Raw genomic sequence first — 16423 nt, forward strand, 5'->3', positions numbered from 1 at the left:
TGCCAAAAGGCTCTAAGGATATTGGAATGACGAAGTCAACTATCAACCTCAGCAAACTATTGCCCGAGGTAATTTTTTTTTGGTTTTATGAGTAGTTTTTACTTTGTAAAACTAGTTATTTTATCACTTTTATATTAATTTATTAAAATATTGTTTATTTAGATTATATATATATATATATATATATATATATATATATATATATATATATATATATATATATATATATATATATATATATATATATATATATATATATATATATATACTAGCTGTTGGGGTGGCGCTTCGCGCCACCCCAACACCTAGTTGGTGGGGGCGCTTCGCGCCCCCCCCAAGCCCCCCTGCGCGCGTAAGTCGTTACGCGCCATATTAGTTACGCGCCATTGTAGTTGTGTCCCTATGTCCCACCTGTGAATATAGATAGATATATATATATATATATATATATATATATATATATATATATATATATATATATATATATATATATATGTTTTTAACTACGTAAAACTTGCGAATATACAACATTCTTTGCTGTCCCATTGTCTGTGCATATAAATAGATTGTCAGGTTTACCGACTCTTGAACATGCAACATATAATGGTCCATGGGAAAACAATCCGTATTCAGATCTATACCTCATGATTCTAATGATTGCCCTTGAGCTTTGTTGATGGTGATTGCTAATCGACCATTCCCTGAGTCGCCATCGTCATTTATATATCCCCCTGTGCACCCCGGCGTCCCCTTTGTAGCTATTTCCCTGTGTCCCGGCCGTCATTTATATTCCCTGTGTCCCGGTCGTCATTTGTGTCCCGGTGTTCCAGTCTGTGATTTCTCTTTGAGTGTCCCGGGCGTCATTTATATTCCTTGTGTCCCGGTGTCCCGGTCGTCATTTATATCCCCCTGTGCCCCCCGGCGTCCCCATTGTAGTTGTGTCCCTGTGTCCCGGTCGTCATTTATATTCCCCGTGTCCCGGTCGTCATTTGTATCCCGGTGTCCCGGTCTGTATATACATTCGTTTTTTAGTTTTGTTTTTCTCCTTTATTTTTTTCCTTTTTTCTTTTTTTTCTTTTTTAGTTTATTTAGATTTTTAGATTTTTTAGTTTTTTTATTAGTTTTTAGTTTTTTTGTAGTTTTTACCATTTTTTTACTTTTTTATATTTATTAATATTTTTTTAGTTTTCTTTTTCTCTTATTTTTCAGTTTTTTCCTTTTTTTTAGTTTTTTCTTTTTTAGTTTTTAGTTTTTTTTTGTTTTTTACCTTTTTTTAGTTTTTTTAGTTTTTTTAGTTTTTTAGCTTTTTTAGTTTTTTTATTAGTTTTTAGTTTTTTTTTAGTTTTTGCCTTTTTTTAGTTTTTTTTAGTTTTTAGTTTTTTACCTTTTTTTAGTTTTTTTTAGTTTTTTAGCTTTTTTAGTTTTTTTTCTTTTTAGTTTTTTTTGTAGTTTTTACCTTTTTTAGTTTTTTTTCTTCTTTTGTATTAGTGTGAAATAATTCAGACGTCATATGCGGACAAACACGACGTCACTCGACAGACAGACAGACAGACATAACCCACAAACAACTTATTTTTATATATATTTATTCATATTTTTTTAGTTTTCTTTTTCTCTTTTATTTTTCAGTTTTTTCCTTTTTTTAGTTTTTTTCTTTTTTAGTTTTTAGTTTTTTACCTTTTTTTAGTTTTTTTTAGTTTTTTTTAGTTTTTTTAGTTTTTTTAGTTTTTTAGCTTTTTTAGTTTTTTTATTAGTTTTTTTTTTTTTTTAGTTTTTGCCTTTTTTATTTTTTTCATTTATTTTTTAGTTATTAGATTTTTACCTTTTTTTAGTTTTTTAGCTTTTTTAGTTTTTTTTTCTTTTTAGTTTTTTTTGTAGTTTTTACCTTTTTTAGTTTTTTCTTCTTTTGTATTAGTGTGAAATAATTCAGACGTCATATGCGGACAAACATGACGTCACCTGATCCACAGATCCACACACAGCAACTTATTTTTATATATATATATATATATATATATATATATATATATATATATATATATATATATATATATATATATATATATATATATATATAATACTATAAATATTATTTATATTATTTTTCATATTATTTTGTTATCATTCATATTATTTTATTTATTTAATTCCACTAAAGCAGTAAGTATTCAGTGCTTAATCATTGCTTAACACTTTTGAAATACAGTAAACTATAGGCCCAATCGTAAATAAACATGGTCAGTTTAATTAGGTTTGTTTTAGTTAAAAATTAATACTTTAAAATTTTCTTTTATCGGATGTAACTAGGCTTCTTTTCCTCCCCTCATTGGTCTTTGAATCTGGTTAATCTAAAGAACCTTCCTCGCAAAAACAACACTGAAGTTTTGAGACAAATATAGTTCTGAGATTCACTTACCAAGATGGGGGGGGGGGATTCTTGCAAATTTTTTCACACTTTTCAGAAAACTCAGCTTTTTTCCTTTTTTTTTGACAAATTAGATACCCCTCAAAATAAATGGAATTGCTTTTTAATAATAATCCAAAAGGACGGTTGATTAGGAAAATGGTGTAGATAGCAAGGAAGAGAGTTTTGGTAATGTAGGAGGCAAACACATTTCAAGAATTTAGTCAGAAATAGACTGTACAAACTTATCTAGTTAAAGTCTATTAAGCATAACTATTGATCTATGCCGTAAAATGGAGAGAGAGACTCTACCCTAATATACTATCTTACAAAATACTCTGTTCTAGCCTGTTGAATCCTACCTGCATGTTGGGAGCAATATAAGTAAAAAAATAAGATTTATTCTTTAACGGAATCTATGAGAGACCCAGTGATCATAACCCAGGATTTAGTGTTGTAATACAATTTTTGACAAAGTTCAACAAGCATATAACAAGATTTAATGTTTAAAATGTGGTAATTAATGATTACTAGTTATTTTAATGACTTAGTTAATTGTTTTTAGTTCCATTCCTAATTACAGTGTTTCAATTATCATTGAAGAGAACAATTTGTATGCTATTGTCTTATCATATTAAGATTTCTCTGGAATAAGCTGAGAGTTTTTTCCCCCTCCTTCAATAGGAGGTGCAGGATAAATCATAAGTTTTGGCTTACCTCCTCTTTGCTTTTGATTAACCTTTTTAATTTTCTTACGTTTAATTTTTTTTTTGGGGGGGGGGGAACTTTTTGAGACAGTATAGCTAAAAGGTGTTTTAACTGTAACTTCGGGATAATACCTTTTGAAATGGTATTGGCCCCAATAGTCCCTAAGGAAAAGGCTGTAAGTTATGTAATTTGCCCATAGTTTCTATAGGCTATTAAATAAAAAAAACAAGTTTTTTTAACTGAAAGTAAGAAGCGACATTAAAACTTAAAACGCACAGAAATTAATTCGTATATGAAAGAGGCTGCTTCCTCATCAGCGCCCCGTTCTTTACGCTAAAGTTTGACTCTTTCTCTCAATTCTTCTTTTTCAAACAGTAAAAAACTTCAGCGTAAAGAGCGGGGCATTGATGAGGAAGCAGCCTCTTTCATATACGAAGTAATTTCTAGGATATGTACATGTTTTTTAGGCGGGAGGGTTCATGGGGGGAGACGTTCCCAGGGGAATGAAAAGGGATTTCTTGGCATGATTTCACAAAGGGTGGGAAATCAAAAAATAGTCTTTCGACTTAAAAGTAAGGAGCAGTATTAAAAATTAAAACAAGTAGAAATTATTCTACATATGAGGCGGACGTCTCCCTTACTCAATCCTCACCTTTTTGTAGAAATTATTCTACAGCACAATCACATTAAAAAAAAAAAAAAAAAAAAAAAAAAAAAAAAAAAAAAAAAAAATCTTACTGTCCCTTTCCATACAAAATAATAAGATCAAATTAGAATTGCACAAATCTAAATCTTCCATGGAATATTTTTGGATTTTTCAAATGAATCTTTGTCCATGGGCTATGTTTAAGATGCTCCTAGGGCGCCAAGGACTATCTTAAGGACATTAACGTAACATTTTACTGTAATGTTATCCTCAATTTGTTTTCATGGTATTTTTATGAATAAACATGCTCTGTTAAAATCTAGTTTCCCTTTTGAAACCTAAAAAACCAGCATATTTTTGGTTTCGATGTTTTCCTGACCCTCTCTACCATCACTCCATCTACTCACTCCAAGTCAAGATTTGAGGTTCATTTATTATATGAACCTTTATTATTTCTTTAGGGACTTTGAGTGCAAAAGCGTTTTTGATAGACTGGGGAAAAGACACTTTCCTCCCTGGTTCTCAAGTTGAAAATATGGGATAATGTTGGGTCTGAGGCCAAATGAACCTCAAATTTTCACTTGAAACGAAAGAAAAAAACTAAACCATGAAATAAACAAAGATGGATAATCAACCTGAATAACAATGTGTAACAATACCATATGGCAATTAACAGTTAAAACTAACTATATTTCTGTTAATTGTCAAATATAGTTTTTTTTTCATTTATTTTGCTTGCGTAATCCATTGCATAACCTTTTATTTTTGAAAAGCGCCTATTGCTCCCTAAACAAGTACAAAATGTTCCTACTATAGGGAATGTGTGTCGGGGTTCATCCTTTACTAAGCAGAACAGTAGTCAGTGACAAGATCACTTGATTTTTTTTTGGGGGGGGGATGTCACCCACTTTGTCAAAGTTTAGCCTATTTTTCTGCCTCATAGATGTTATTGAGTAATTATATAAAAAATATAATAAAAGCGGAGCTATATTTAAACAAAAGACGTGTAAAGTTCCAATTATGAAATTTATTTGAAACTTAAAACCGACAAAAATTTAAATGAATAAAATACTGAATTTTGATTGAAAAAAAAGAAGCAGAAATCACCACAGAAACGAGTAGGGCTGATCCCCAGTATCACTTTTAAATTGCAAACTTCACATACCATCACCATAAACACCATCACCATAAAACATACAGTATTTCAACAGTAAGGTCGGATTCGTACACCCATAATAGTCACATTTATGTATTTTTTTACCAGTGTGTATTCTCTCTTCTTCATATTCATATGGTTTGTCATCAGTGTGGGCTCTTATATGGCTAGTCAAATCGTTCTTGATCGAAAATTTCTTTTTGCAAGCTTCAGATTTATAGGGTTTTTCTCCACTATGCGTTCTCATGTGCAGACCCAAACGACACTTCGAAGAAAGCTTCTTTTTGCACATATAACATTCATATGGTGTTTCACCAGTGTGGGTTCTCATATGCGTGGCCAATCTACACTTCCAAGGAAATTTCTTTTCACACGCGTCACATTCATGTAGTTTTTTACCAGTGTGTATTCTCTCTTCTTCACATTCATATGGTTTGTCATCAGTGTGGGCTCTTATATGGTAGATTATATTGTTTGGTAGATTAGCATCAGCACCAAACTTTAAAAGACATTCAACAGTTTTTGGGTGTCTATACGAAGCTGCTAAATGAAGTGGACTTTCACCATGATTGTTTCTTATATTAACATCTGCTTCAGACTTTAAAAGATATTCAGCTGTTTTTGCGTGTCCATTTTTAGCTTCTAAATGAAGTGGACTTTCACCATTTTTGTTTGGTAGATTAGCATCAGTACCAGACATTAAAAGACATTTCACAACTCTTTTTGAGTGTCTACTTGAAGCTGCTAAATGAAGTGGACTATCGCCATCAATATTCCTTGCATAAACATTCGCACGAGACCTTAAAAGACATTCAACTGTTTGTGACCGTCCACCTAACGCTGCTGAATGAAGTGGACTTCTGTCGCTATTTCCTTCGCCATCTTCCATCACTGAGGATGTCTCCATTTCATATTCTCTATGTTTTAAGGTTGTTTTAAACATTGCTTTGTGCTTTATCAAATACAATCAATAACTGAACCACACACCATCGGGATTCCGATTTATATAGTAAAGATGACGTCATATTTATCACACTATTTTGATGCTCAAATAATGACGTCACTTGCAAATATAAAATTCTACATGGAGGTTGCAATGACGTCATATTAAAATCGCATGATAATATTGCAATAAAGTCATATAAGGAGCGAAGTCAATTAGTCAACTAATTAATAGTCATGTAAAAAATAAAAATAAAAAGCATACAAATATAAATGAGAACCGATGGTAGAAAACATGGTAGAACCAAAGAATATATTTCTGAAAAAAAGGTGGAATTGTGGATATATATTTCCGTCACCTCCCCACCACCATTCTCTGAAAATCATTTAAACTGTCTAATTTCATAACTTTCTCATTAATAATTTTGCCTCCATGAAGTTCCTTATGCAAAATGTATTTTCTCCTTATTTTTGTAAGTCCCTTTTAGAAATAAAATAATCAAATTTTGTAGCTTTTGTAGATAACAGTTTTACTGCACTGACTTAGAAATGAAAAATTTTCACCAAGAAAAAATCTTCACATTATTTTGTATACTTTTTTATTTTCAATATTTTAATTGAAGGGGAAAGGTATAACTCCTCTAGTGAATGTCGATAATCTCATGTTAACTCAATGGTGCCAATGAGAAATCACTTGCAATAGGAAATATGTAAAAGGTGGATTCCCTGTGGTATTATTTTCAATAGATTTGGCCTCTGATCTTAAGCTGGGCTTATCAAAGTAGACACATTTTGAATCTGGGTTAAGCCATGAAATGTTCTCACTGTTCAGGAGAACAATACACTTTTTTTAACATAATAGTTCAATTAATTGATTTACTTGATCATCAATTGTTTATTAATACCTCCGTCCCCGTTTCTCTTAGAAAACTATCAGACCCGTTTAAATACAAAAGTCTTGACACAATTTTAATTTATTTAAAAAATTCGTTTATTTAATTTTAGATTTTCTCACTTTAGCCCGTGATTCCCAACGAGGGGCGTGCAGGTTACACCGGTGCAGTAGGGTAATATTTTGGTGGATAATGAGAGGAGGTACACTCTTTGGCAGAACATACTTTAGAGCATTAATTTTGAAAAAAAAAGCATGTGAATAACGTCAGATTTTTAATTTAAAAGAAAAATGCGTTATAGTATTGCAATAGTGTCAACTATTGTATAAAAGGTGTTTTATACAGACGCTTCTTTTGATTATCAAAAAATATGCCTAGAGGACAAACCGGAAAAAAATGCTAGTTTGCTGGCTTTTTTAGCTTCCTTCGAGTGAATTCATGGAATTTTTTTTTTCAACAAAACAGATCATCAAACTTTTGAGTCGACATCATTGCTGTTAGTGGAGAGCCGTATTAAATTTTTTTTTTACGGCAAGTCGCGTGCCATTGCAAAGCTTTGGTGGGTTGATATTTCTTAAAAGTATTATTGGTACGCCTATTTTTAGTTGTAGCACGTGTGGTGGAAACCCTGAAGGATCTATGGAATTTAAAAATTCAGATGGATAATTAACCGCTTCATTTGGTTCCAAAACTGTGTCGACTGACTTGTAAAGGACTGCCTGGTCTCGAATCTTGGTCAAAACAATATTGTTGATTTCGTGGACGTCTATATTTTTGGGTGCGAGAATCGCTCTTTCACTTAGCCATTTATCATTTTTATAATTTTTTAGAATATTCGGAAATACTTTTTCAATCAATTCATTTTTGGACGTCACTAAATTACAGAAATCAGCAGGTAGTTGTATACGTCCTGAAATTGAGTCTACTGTTTGACCAGAGTCATCGTTTTGCAATCGGACACGCATATTTGTAGTTAATTTTAATATTTTTACGTGTGCCCATAAATTAGAATTTTTTAGGCAAGCATTCATTTCGTCTGCAGGAGTTAAACTACGTAAAAATTGCGAATATACAACATTCTTGGCTTTCCCATTGTCTCTCCATATACAAAGCCGTATGTACTAATAATGACATCATATGCAAACGCTCTTTTTACAAACAAACAAACATGCATACACACAACTCGTTTTTATATAGATAGATAGATAGATAGATGCAATACAAATTAACTGCGTAAAACTTGCGAATATACAACATTCTTCGCTGTCCAATTGTCGCTGCATATAAATAGATTGTCAGGTTTACCGACCCTCGAACATGCAACGTACAATTGTCCATGGGAAAAACAATCAGTATTAAGATCTATACCACATTTTTCTAATGATTGACCTTGAGCTTTGTTAATGGTGATTGCAAATGCTAATCGAATTGGGAATTGCAATCTTTTAAATTGAAAAGGCAGATCCGTTGGAATCATGGGAATGCGAGGAATAAGAACAGCCTCACCCTCAAAAGGCCCTGTCAAGATTGTGGCCTCTATTAGGTTTTCCATTGTTTTTTTTACGGCAAGTCGAGTGCCATTGCAAAGCTTTGGTGGGTTTATATTTCTTAAAAGTGTTATTGGTACGCCTATTTTTAGTTGTAGCACGTGTGGTGGAAACCCTGAAAGATCTATGGAATTTAAAAATTCAGATGGATAATTAACCGCTTCATTTGGTTCCAAAACTGTGTCGACTGACTTGTAAAGGACTGCCTGGTCTCGAATCTTGGTCAAAACAATATTGTTGATTTCGTGGACGTCTATATTTTTGGGTGCGAGAATCGCTCTTTCACTTAGCCATTTATTATTTTTATAATTTTTTAGAATATTCGGAAATACTTTTTCAATCAATTCATTTTTGGACGTCACTAAATTACAGAAATCAGCAGGTAGTTGTATACGTCCTGAAATTGAGTCTACTGGGAGCTTTCCGTTTCCAATTGTCAGCAATTGATCTGAAAATGTTTGACCAGAGTCATCGTTTTGCAATCGGACACGCATATTTGTAGTTAATTTTAATATTTTTACGTGTGCCCATAAATTAGAATTTTTCAGGCAAGCATTCATTTCGTCTGCAGGAGTTGATCTAGGTATTATAGGTAATGTTTGCCTGAAATCTCCCGCAAGCAATATTAATGTGCTGCCAAAGGGTTTCGACTTCCCTCTCAAATCTTTCAAGCATTGATCCAGAGCCAAGAGCGATTTTTTGTGTGCCATTGTGCACTCATCCCAAATAATAAGTTTGCATTGCTGCAATACTTTACCCATCCCAGATGATTTGGAAATATTGCACGTGGGAGTTTCTGTAGAATGCAAATTCAGAGGCAATTTCAAAGCGGAATGAGCAGTTCTTCCACCAGGCAGCAATGTTGCGGCTATTCCGGACGACGCAATTGCCAACGCTATATCATTTTTTGATCGAATTGATGCCAGAATCAGTTTTATCACAAATGTTTTACCAGTACCTCCTGGCGCATCCAAAAAGAAAATTTCTCCGACGTTGTTATCGACACAATGCATTATCGTATCATAAATGTCTTTTTGTTCCGACGTTAACTTGGAAATGTTATTTTGTACATACGACAATAGATCACTCGTACTGTAACTTTGTTCACGATCCAATTCTACACATGTCGAAACAGCAGCGATACGGTTAGGTGAAGGCATTCCCAAATCCTGAAGAGGTTTGTTTGCCATATGTACGCACAAATCTTCTATAATAACTAAAGTGTAGTTATAAATTTCTGATGTAAAATCAAAAGTCATATCTGACGTCTCTAACTGTTTTCGATGGAGTATATCTTCGGACATTTTTGACTTATATTTTTCCCATAACTCTGTAGGAGCTGATGGAGAGCAGTTGTTAAAATGATGCCAAACAATGCACGAATTTGACTTGGAGTTGACGTTTCGCACGCGTCATTGATGCAGTTATCCCAGTGTTGGTCATTCTCCAATAAATTCAGAGCTTGGCATGCACTACGGTAAGTGTCATGTATAGTACCGTTTACAGTTCTCAAATACTCAAAGGATGTCGGACCGGGTACATTCACCAAAAGCAGGCGTAGAAAGAAGCATTCATGTTGATTGGGGTGAACGGTGTAGAGTCTTCCTATCGTGGTATCTTTGAAGATGGTAGGTTGGCCGTCGACTGACTTACCCTGTTTTCGACGTTCAAATACTTTATTTTTAGTATTCCACGTGTAATACGAAGGCACTTCAGTATACAGCAGTTTTTTTGCAAAAGAATCATTTTTGCAAAGCGAAAAAAAAGCTGTTAATGTTGTATCCGGTGGATTCAGGACTCTTTGTTGCACGTTGGTTTCCGTGAAATAAACACGTTGACCATTCTGTAAATGTACCGCTAAGTGAACAACAGCTGGACTACGTTCATGTATCGGAAATGAAAGAATTCGCCAAACAGCTTCATTACTGCTTATGTATCTTCCAGCCTGATATTGTACGATTTCGTCGAAATCTTTGATTTCGGGCTGCAAGCCAAAAACTGCCATGTCACTGCCTTTGTTGACGTATTTACATATGTATTTGATTGCCTTTACGGAGTTACAGTTTTCAACGTTTATGTGTGCATTAAATGTTTTTGATAATAATGGGGAATATGGAACAACCCACTGGTTATCTACTTCGATGGTGGTACTGTTACGCTTCTTTATTATTGCTGTTTTACCGCCATCTTCAGTAGATCTTCTTCTATATTGTGGGTAACCATCATTGCCAGTAATTGTGTTTGATACTAAAAGTCGAGGATATTGCTTTGTGCACCTTCCTTTGGCCATGCATGGTGAATTTTCGTTCAGTGCACCGCAAGGTCCATGTATCATATTTTTTACAATAATATCATGTAACCCCTTATCGACATTTTTATCAGGTATTTCAGCGGAAATCACATCATCAATTTCGTTCGAAGTAATTTTTTTATGTAGCCAGATTAGTATATGTGCGTGTGGCAAACCTCGTTTTTGCCATTCCACTGAGTACATCCAGCATCGCACTGACCCAAACACTTCAAGTTTTATTATGTAGTTTATCAGTGATTTCAACTTTTGCCGGAAGACACGGGCCGTAATGTCATGCCTATGAACCGCCGATTGTCCTTGAAGTAAAAGCTGCAGTATCTCGTCCCAAGATTGATTACATGTAAATGCAATAAATAAATCTGGACGACCATAGAGACGAACATACGCAATAGCATCTTGAGCATATTCATGCATATGACGGGGACTGCCAGCATATGACGAAGGTAAAATTGTTAATCTTCCAACGTTTGTGGTATTACCGTCATTTATAACTGCATCTCGCAAATGAATGTATTGTTCAGAGCGGAGCTTGGTCTGATTCAGGCGGATATATAGCAAACGTTCTGATTCAATTTTAGCATACATATCAACGACAAATTGGTGAAACAATTCACGGCATTTTAAAATATAATTTTCTTCATCCTGCCGAATCATTAGTCTATAGGAATAATAATGCATTGCACTGCATTTCTTATTCATTTCTTTGTTAGTGGCTGGATTCATCAATTTAATATTAAAGTGATAGCCGTCGGCTCCATCCCAAAAAAATGATAGGATATTGTAGGGCATCGTAGCATCGATGAGTTTCAGCAATTCTTAACAACTGAGCGTTTCGCTTATGAAGAATAATATCTCGAGGTAAAAACTAATCACCGACCATAACGATTGCCACTTCGTCGATAGTTGGAGCATTGTATCTACGCACATGTTGGCCAGGAGGCGTTTTGTCAGCGGAAATAACAATTTTATGCGTATCAGTAGGCATCAAATCGATGGCTGTTTTGAACAGACGCACTAAATTATTATTTTCGTGGAAAAGATGTTGCAATTGGGAAACGATTGTCCTTTCAACGTTGGGAGAAATTTCGCAACGTGCATTCAATTCAGAATTTCTATCACTGATGAAGTACAATTGTAAAAATTTATGATTCTCGCCTGAGAATGGTAGAAGGGACCCTGCTCTATGATAAATTTGCCCTTTTACTTTGAAAGTAGACATAAATTGATCTGGATTTTCGATTTGGGCTCCAAACGACGTCATTTGGAAACATGAGTTGTATTTTCTGATTTGTGACAAAAAACACTTAGATTCTGACGTAGTTCCAGTAAGGAAAGTCTTCAATGGCTCTGGTGGTGCAGCCAATAGAGGAAGTTTAACTTTTCCTGAGGCGCACCACATTCCCATTGTTTCACCATTGAATTTCAAGGCCTTGCAATAGGGACAAATTTTAGACATTGTCCCGATTTGAACACATCTACTCAAGCTATAATCATCGACTGGGTTGTACCTGAATGCCAGGCGATAACTTTCAGGTTGCTCTGATTCCTCGGCACGCTTTCTTTTCTTACTTTCTCTATCAGCAGCAAGCCTGATTTCTTGCTGTTCTTGTGATTCCTCGGCACGCTTTCTTTTCTTACTTTCTCTATCAGCAGCAAGCCTGATTTCTTGCTGTTCTTGTAATTCCTCGGCACGCCTTCTTTTTTCACTTTCTCTTTTAGCAGCAAGTCTGCTTCCGCGTTGCTCTGGTAGTTCCTCGGCACGCTTTCTGTTCTTTCTTTCTCGATCAGCCTCAAGCCTGTTTCCTTGCTGTTCTTTTGATTCCTCGGCACGCTTTCTGTTCTTTCTTTCTCTATCAGCCTCAAGCCTGTTTCCTTGCTGTTCTTTTGATTCCTCGGCACGCTTTCTGTTCTTTCTTTCTCTATCAGCCTCAAGCCTGTTTCCTTGCTGTTCTTTTGATTCCTCGGCACGCTTTCTTTTCTGACTTTCTCTATCAGCAGCAAGTTTTTTGGCATAGACTCTTTGAGCATCCTCATCGGCTTTTGCCATTGTAAGTTCATCAGTCATTTTAAACTTAAACATTAATAGATTTCTACGTGAACATATGTCTTAAATATCTTGAATGACGTCACCGTCAAAGCAAAAATGACGACAACTAACTTCATGACGTCAGTCAACACAGAAACATGACGTCACCTGACAGACAGACAGACACACAGACAGACAACTTATTTTTATATATATAGATATGATAAATTTGAATTTTACTTAAAATTTTAATATAAAGAGATAAAAAGAGACAAAAAGATACTTTTTGTCTATAGTTACGGCGGACCTTCTGATAGCATGGCTGATAGCAACTGATCGGTAAATGACAAATTGTCACTTAAGCGTTTTATCTTTACAAGGCCATCCGAAAGAGTAAGTGAAATTGACACGAGTGGAAACTCAAGATTGTCTCACAAAAAAAAAAGAAAAAAAAACGATCAATACCTAAAGTTACGAAGGAAAAATTCGAAAGCTGTCTCTACTTTTAAATTTTACTGTGAGTAACAGTCTAGCCAAGTGAATGGAACCCTGGACTTGTAATTCTACATGCTTTGGAACAGGGGTTCAAGTTTTGGTGCAGGAAACCCTTCGTCTTAAGGTGGGGGGGGGGGTCACTGCTGTTACTCTATAGGCTCAATCACTGTGACTCTGGGGAGCTTAAAGTTAAACAAATTTCCTAGTAACATATGAATTTTAAATTCCAAGGTAGAAGGGAAATGTCTGATCCAGCTCCAAGAAAAAGATAAGTATGAGTAGTAGCAATTACAGGTGGGACAATTTGATTTGCATGGTTAATGGTATACTGTCTATGGTACTAGTAACTTTTATTCCTAAAGTACTAAAACTTTGTTTCTATTTAGCTTCCTTTTTCCTTAAGTGGTATTTGTTATTTGCAGATTTGTGGATAAGTAGAAAGGATACAAGGGTACCGCGAACTGTCCAGTAGGCTACAGTATATACGAATTCCAAAAAGAGAGAAAAAAGCAAACCAAGGAAAAAAAAATCTAAAAGAAATAACAGACCAACTCAAGTCTAGATATGAAAAGGTTCCATAAAACTATGCTTAAATAGATAAAAATTTTACAGTAAAGATTGCTGGGGGTCTCTGGAGGCAAAGGTTCCCAGAAAAATTATTGGCTCTCTTTCTCTTCCTGTCTCACAGAAAGACTGAAATAACATGTCTGACAATGAGTTTGAGGTCATAAACCATGCACAGATACAGAAGAATAGGAAGGCAGACCCCACACCTCCTAGAGTGAGACGAGTGGCCTATATCTGGATATACAACCAAAAGGTGCAAATTCCCCTCTCTCTCCCTCCCTCCCTCCCTTTATAAAACTCAGTTCAAATTGTGCTCATGAAATACCAGCTTTTTAGTTATTGGAGTTACTTACAGTTAATTTATCATATAATAATATAATTAATCTAATATCTATATCTAATTCGATCCAATCTACTCCACGATTTGACGAATCTTCATGACAGCAAAGACCCTTGCGTCGCTCCCACCATAGCTTGGATCGAACCCCGGGTCCCGTATTGCATACCTACTGCAATTTGCATTCACCTCTTTGCCTTTAAAAAAGAGTTCATCATCAGGACCCAGAATACTCGCTTTTTTAGTTATATTTAATTAAACTTATGCAGCAACATTATGTAATTTTATATTGTTTATAAGCATATAATGTTATTACAAATACATAAGTAGCATTAAGATCAAAGAATATGGGTAACTTAAAAGTTACCTATAATTTTTAATGTAGATATTTATATTTATTATTTTGAGTCTAGTGTCCAAAATGTAGACCTAAACACCATCTTTCTTAATATGTATTGCTTGTTTTCCCTCCAGGGTCAAAAATGGGGACCTAATATCGTCTTTGTTAATATTTATTGTTTTGTTTTGGCTCTAGGGTACAAGATGTTGACCTAAACACCATTTTTCTTAATATTTATTGTGTGTTTTGACTCTAGGGTCCAAAATATGGACCTAAGCACCATCTTTCTTAATATTTATTGTTTTTTTGCCTCTAGGGTCTAAAATGCGGACGTAACACCATCTTTCTTAATTACACTTGTAATTTATATCTAATTTTTATCATTAAGATAATATGTTTCTCAAGATATTACAAAAACTATTTTCCTCACAACTTAAGAGTTTTTAACAAATGTAAGGGGTTTTATAGACAAGAGATACTCACCTGTGTCTTTTAGCGATTTCAAATCCCCAGTTTGGTGATGACTTGATGCAATTACGAGTTCTAGTAGTTGACTGTAAAAAGCGACCCCTGAGTAGAGATGAGCTTTTAAGATTCCACTGTGAAAACTCAAGTTTTCCAGCTTTCTACAAAACAAAAAGAAACAATCATTACAAAATTTGATGTGTTCTGTTTTTTATTATTGAAAAGAGAAGCATATAGTATTTGTTCCTTAGCATGAACGACGGATTTGTTTCTCAAATACAACTTTGTAACACTTTTAATAAGGAAATGCGAAAGCAAAAGGTTAAAATGAAATTAGGGCTAGATTATATTAATAAAACACGAACAGGACACATGAACAAGAGGAGAAATACAAAAAGGTCCCAAAATCAAAGACATGACAGGAGACCTAAAAAACAGGTTCCAAAACCATACTGACTAGACGCAATAAAGAAAATCAAATACAGAATAAAAAGAGGGACATTTTTAGCCAGAAAAAAATATCTTAAATTTAGAAGCTGGGGCAAAGATTTCTTCTAACCGGTCTTCAATATAAGAGAGAAATAATAAGAAAAAAACAGAAAACAGAAAAGTTAAAACTGTCAAGAAAAATATAAACAGCAAAACTAAATATGAGCAAAAAAAAACTTTCATACATGTAAGTTTTTTTCTGTTCCTTGATATAGATTACGTATTATTATTTTACATTTTACTTTATTGTCAAAGTTAGGAAAAAATTCCCGAGTTGTTTCCATATATCTAAGATCTTTCACATAGATTTTGGGATTGATCCCTTACAAAACCGAGATAACACTGAAATATATTAATCCAAATTTAATAATAATAATATGCTGCAATTAAAAGGCTTTCGTCTCTAAAACATGTACATTCACTAAAAAGCTTGTCAATACTATTTTTGAAAGAATTGGTAGAGTCAGCCATAACCACTTCCTGGGGGAGGTTGTTCCATTCCTTGACTACTCGGTTTTAGAAGGACCACCTTTCAACTTCTTTATTGAAGGTGTTTTGTTTTAGCTTAAAGTTGTGTCCTCACAGATTGTTTGTGTTGAAGAAGAGTATTTTCTATGCTTCAACGTAATTGTAGTACTACCGACATAGCTTGAAAGTTTCAATAAGATCACCTCGGAGGAGTCTATAAGATATGGAAGGAAGTGACAGCTTTTCCAATCGTCCACAGTAGGAGAGGCTTCTTAGTTTTGGAATAGAATTTTGTTGCTCTTCGCTGAATCTTCTCAAATGCATCAATGTCTTTTTTGAAGGTGAGGTCTTATTGTTGTGACCATATTCACTGATAGGCTGAACAAGAGACTTGCATAGAGTTGAAAAAAGCTGAGGATTGCTTCGGGTAAAGTTTCTACGAATAACAGTAATGTAAACAAACTTAATTATTATAAAGCAGACTCTAAATCAATTGACTCAGGAAATTAAAAAAGTTGGATTTGAGCCCCCTCTGGGCAAGTCGGATTACGGTACTATTACTGTTGAGCTGAAAGCTGAAACGAAACACAAATACGACAATGAAAATAAAGAGTTATTATAAAGCCGAC

The 16423-nt window shown here is 34.3% G+C and overlaps 1 protein-coding gene across 3 annotated transcripts in view; it reads right to left on the minus strand.

Annotated features, from left to right (window-relative positions):
• The window catches only part of LOC136027274 (uncharacterized), a 65897-nt gene extending 50227 nt beyond the window's left edge, over nucleotides 1-15670 (minus strand). For all 3 annotated transcript variants that reach the window (XM_065704353.1, XM_065704355.1, XM_065704357.1), the window contains exon 1: nucleotides 14856-15670. The gene's annotated coding sequence lies outside the window, so the exon portion shown is untranslated. The remainder of the gene's footprint in view (nucleotides 1-14855) is intronic.
• Nucleotides 15671-16423: the final 753 nt, after the last annotated feature.

The sequence above is a fragment of the Artemia franciscana genome, chromosome 5 (genome assembly GCF_032884065.1).
Source record: "Artemia franciscana chromosome 5, ASM3288406v1, whole genome shotgun sequence".
NCBI classification, from domain to species: domain Eukaryota; kingdom Metazoa; phylum Arthropoda; class Branchiopoda; order Anostraca; family Artemiidae; genus Artemia; species Artemia franciscana.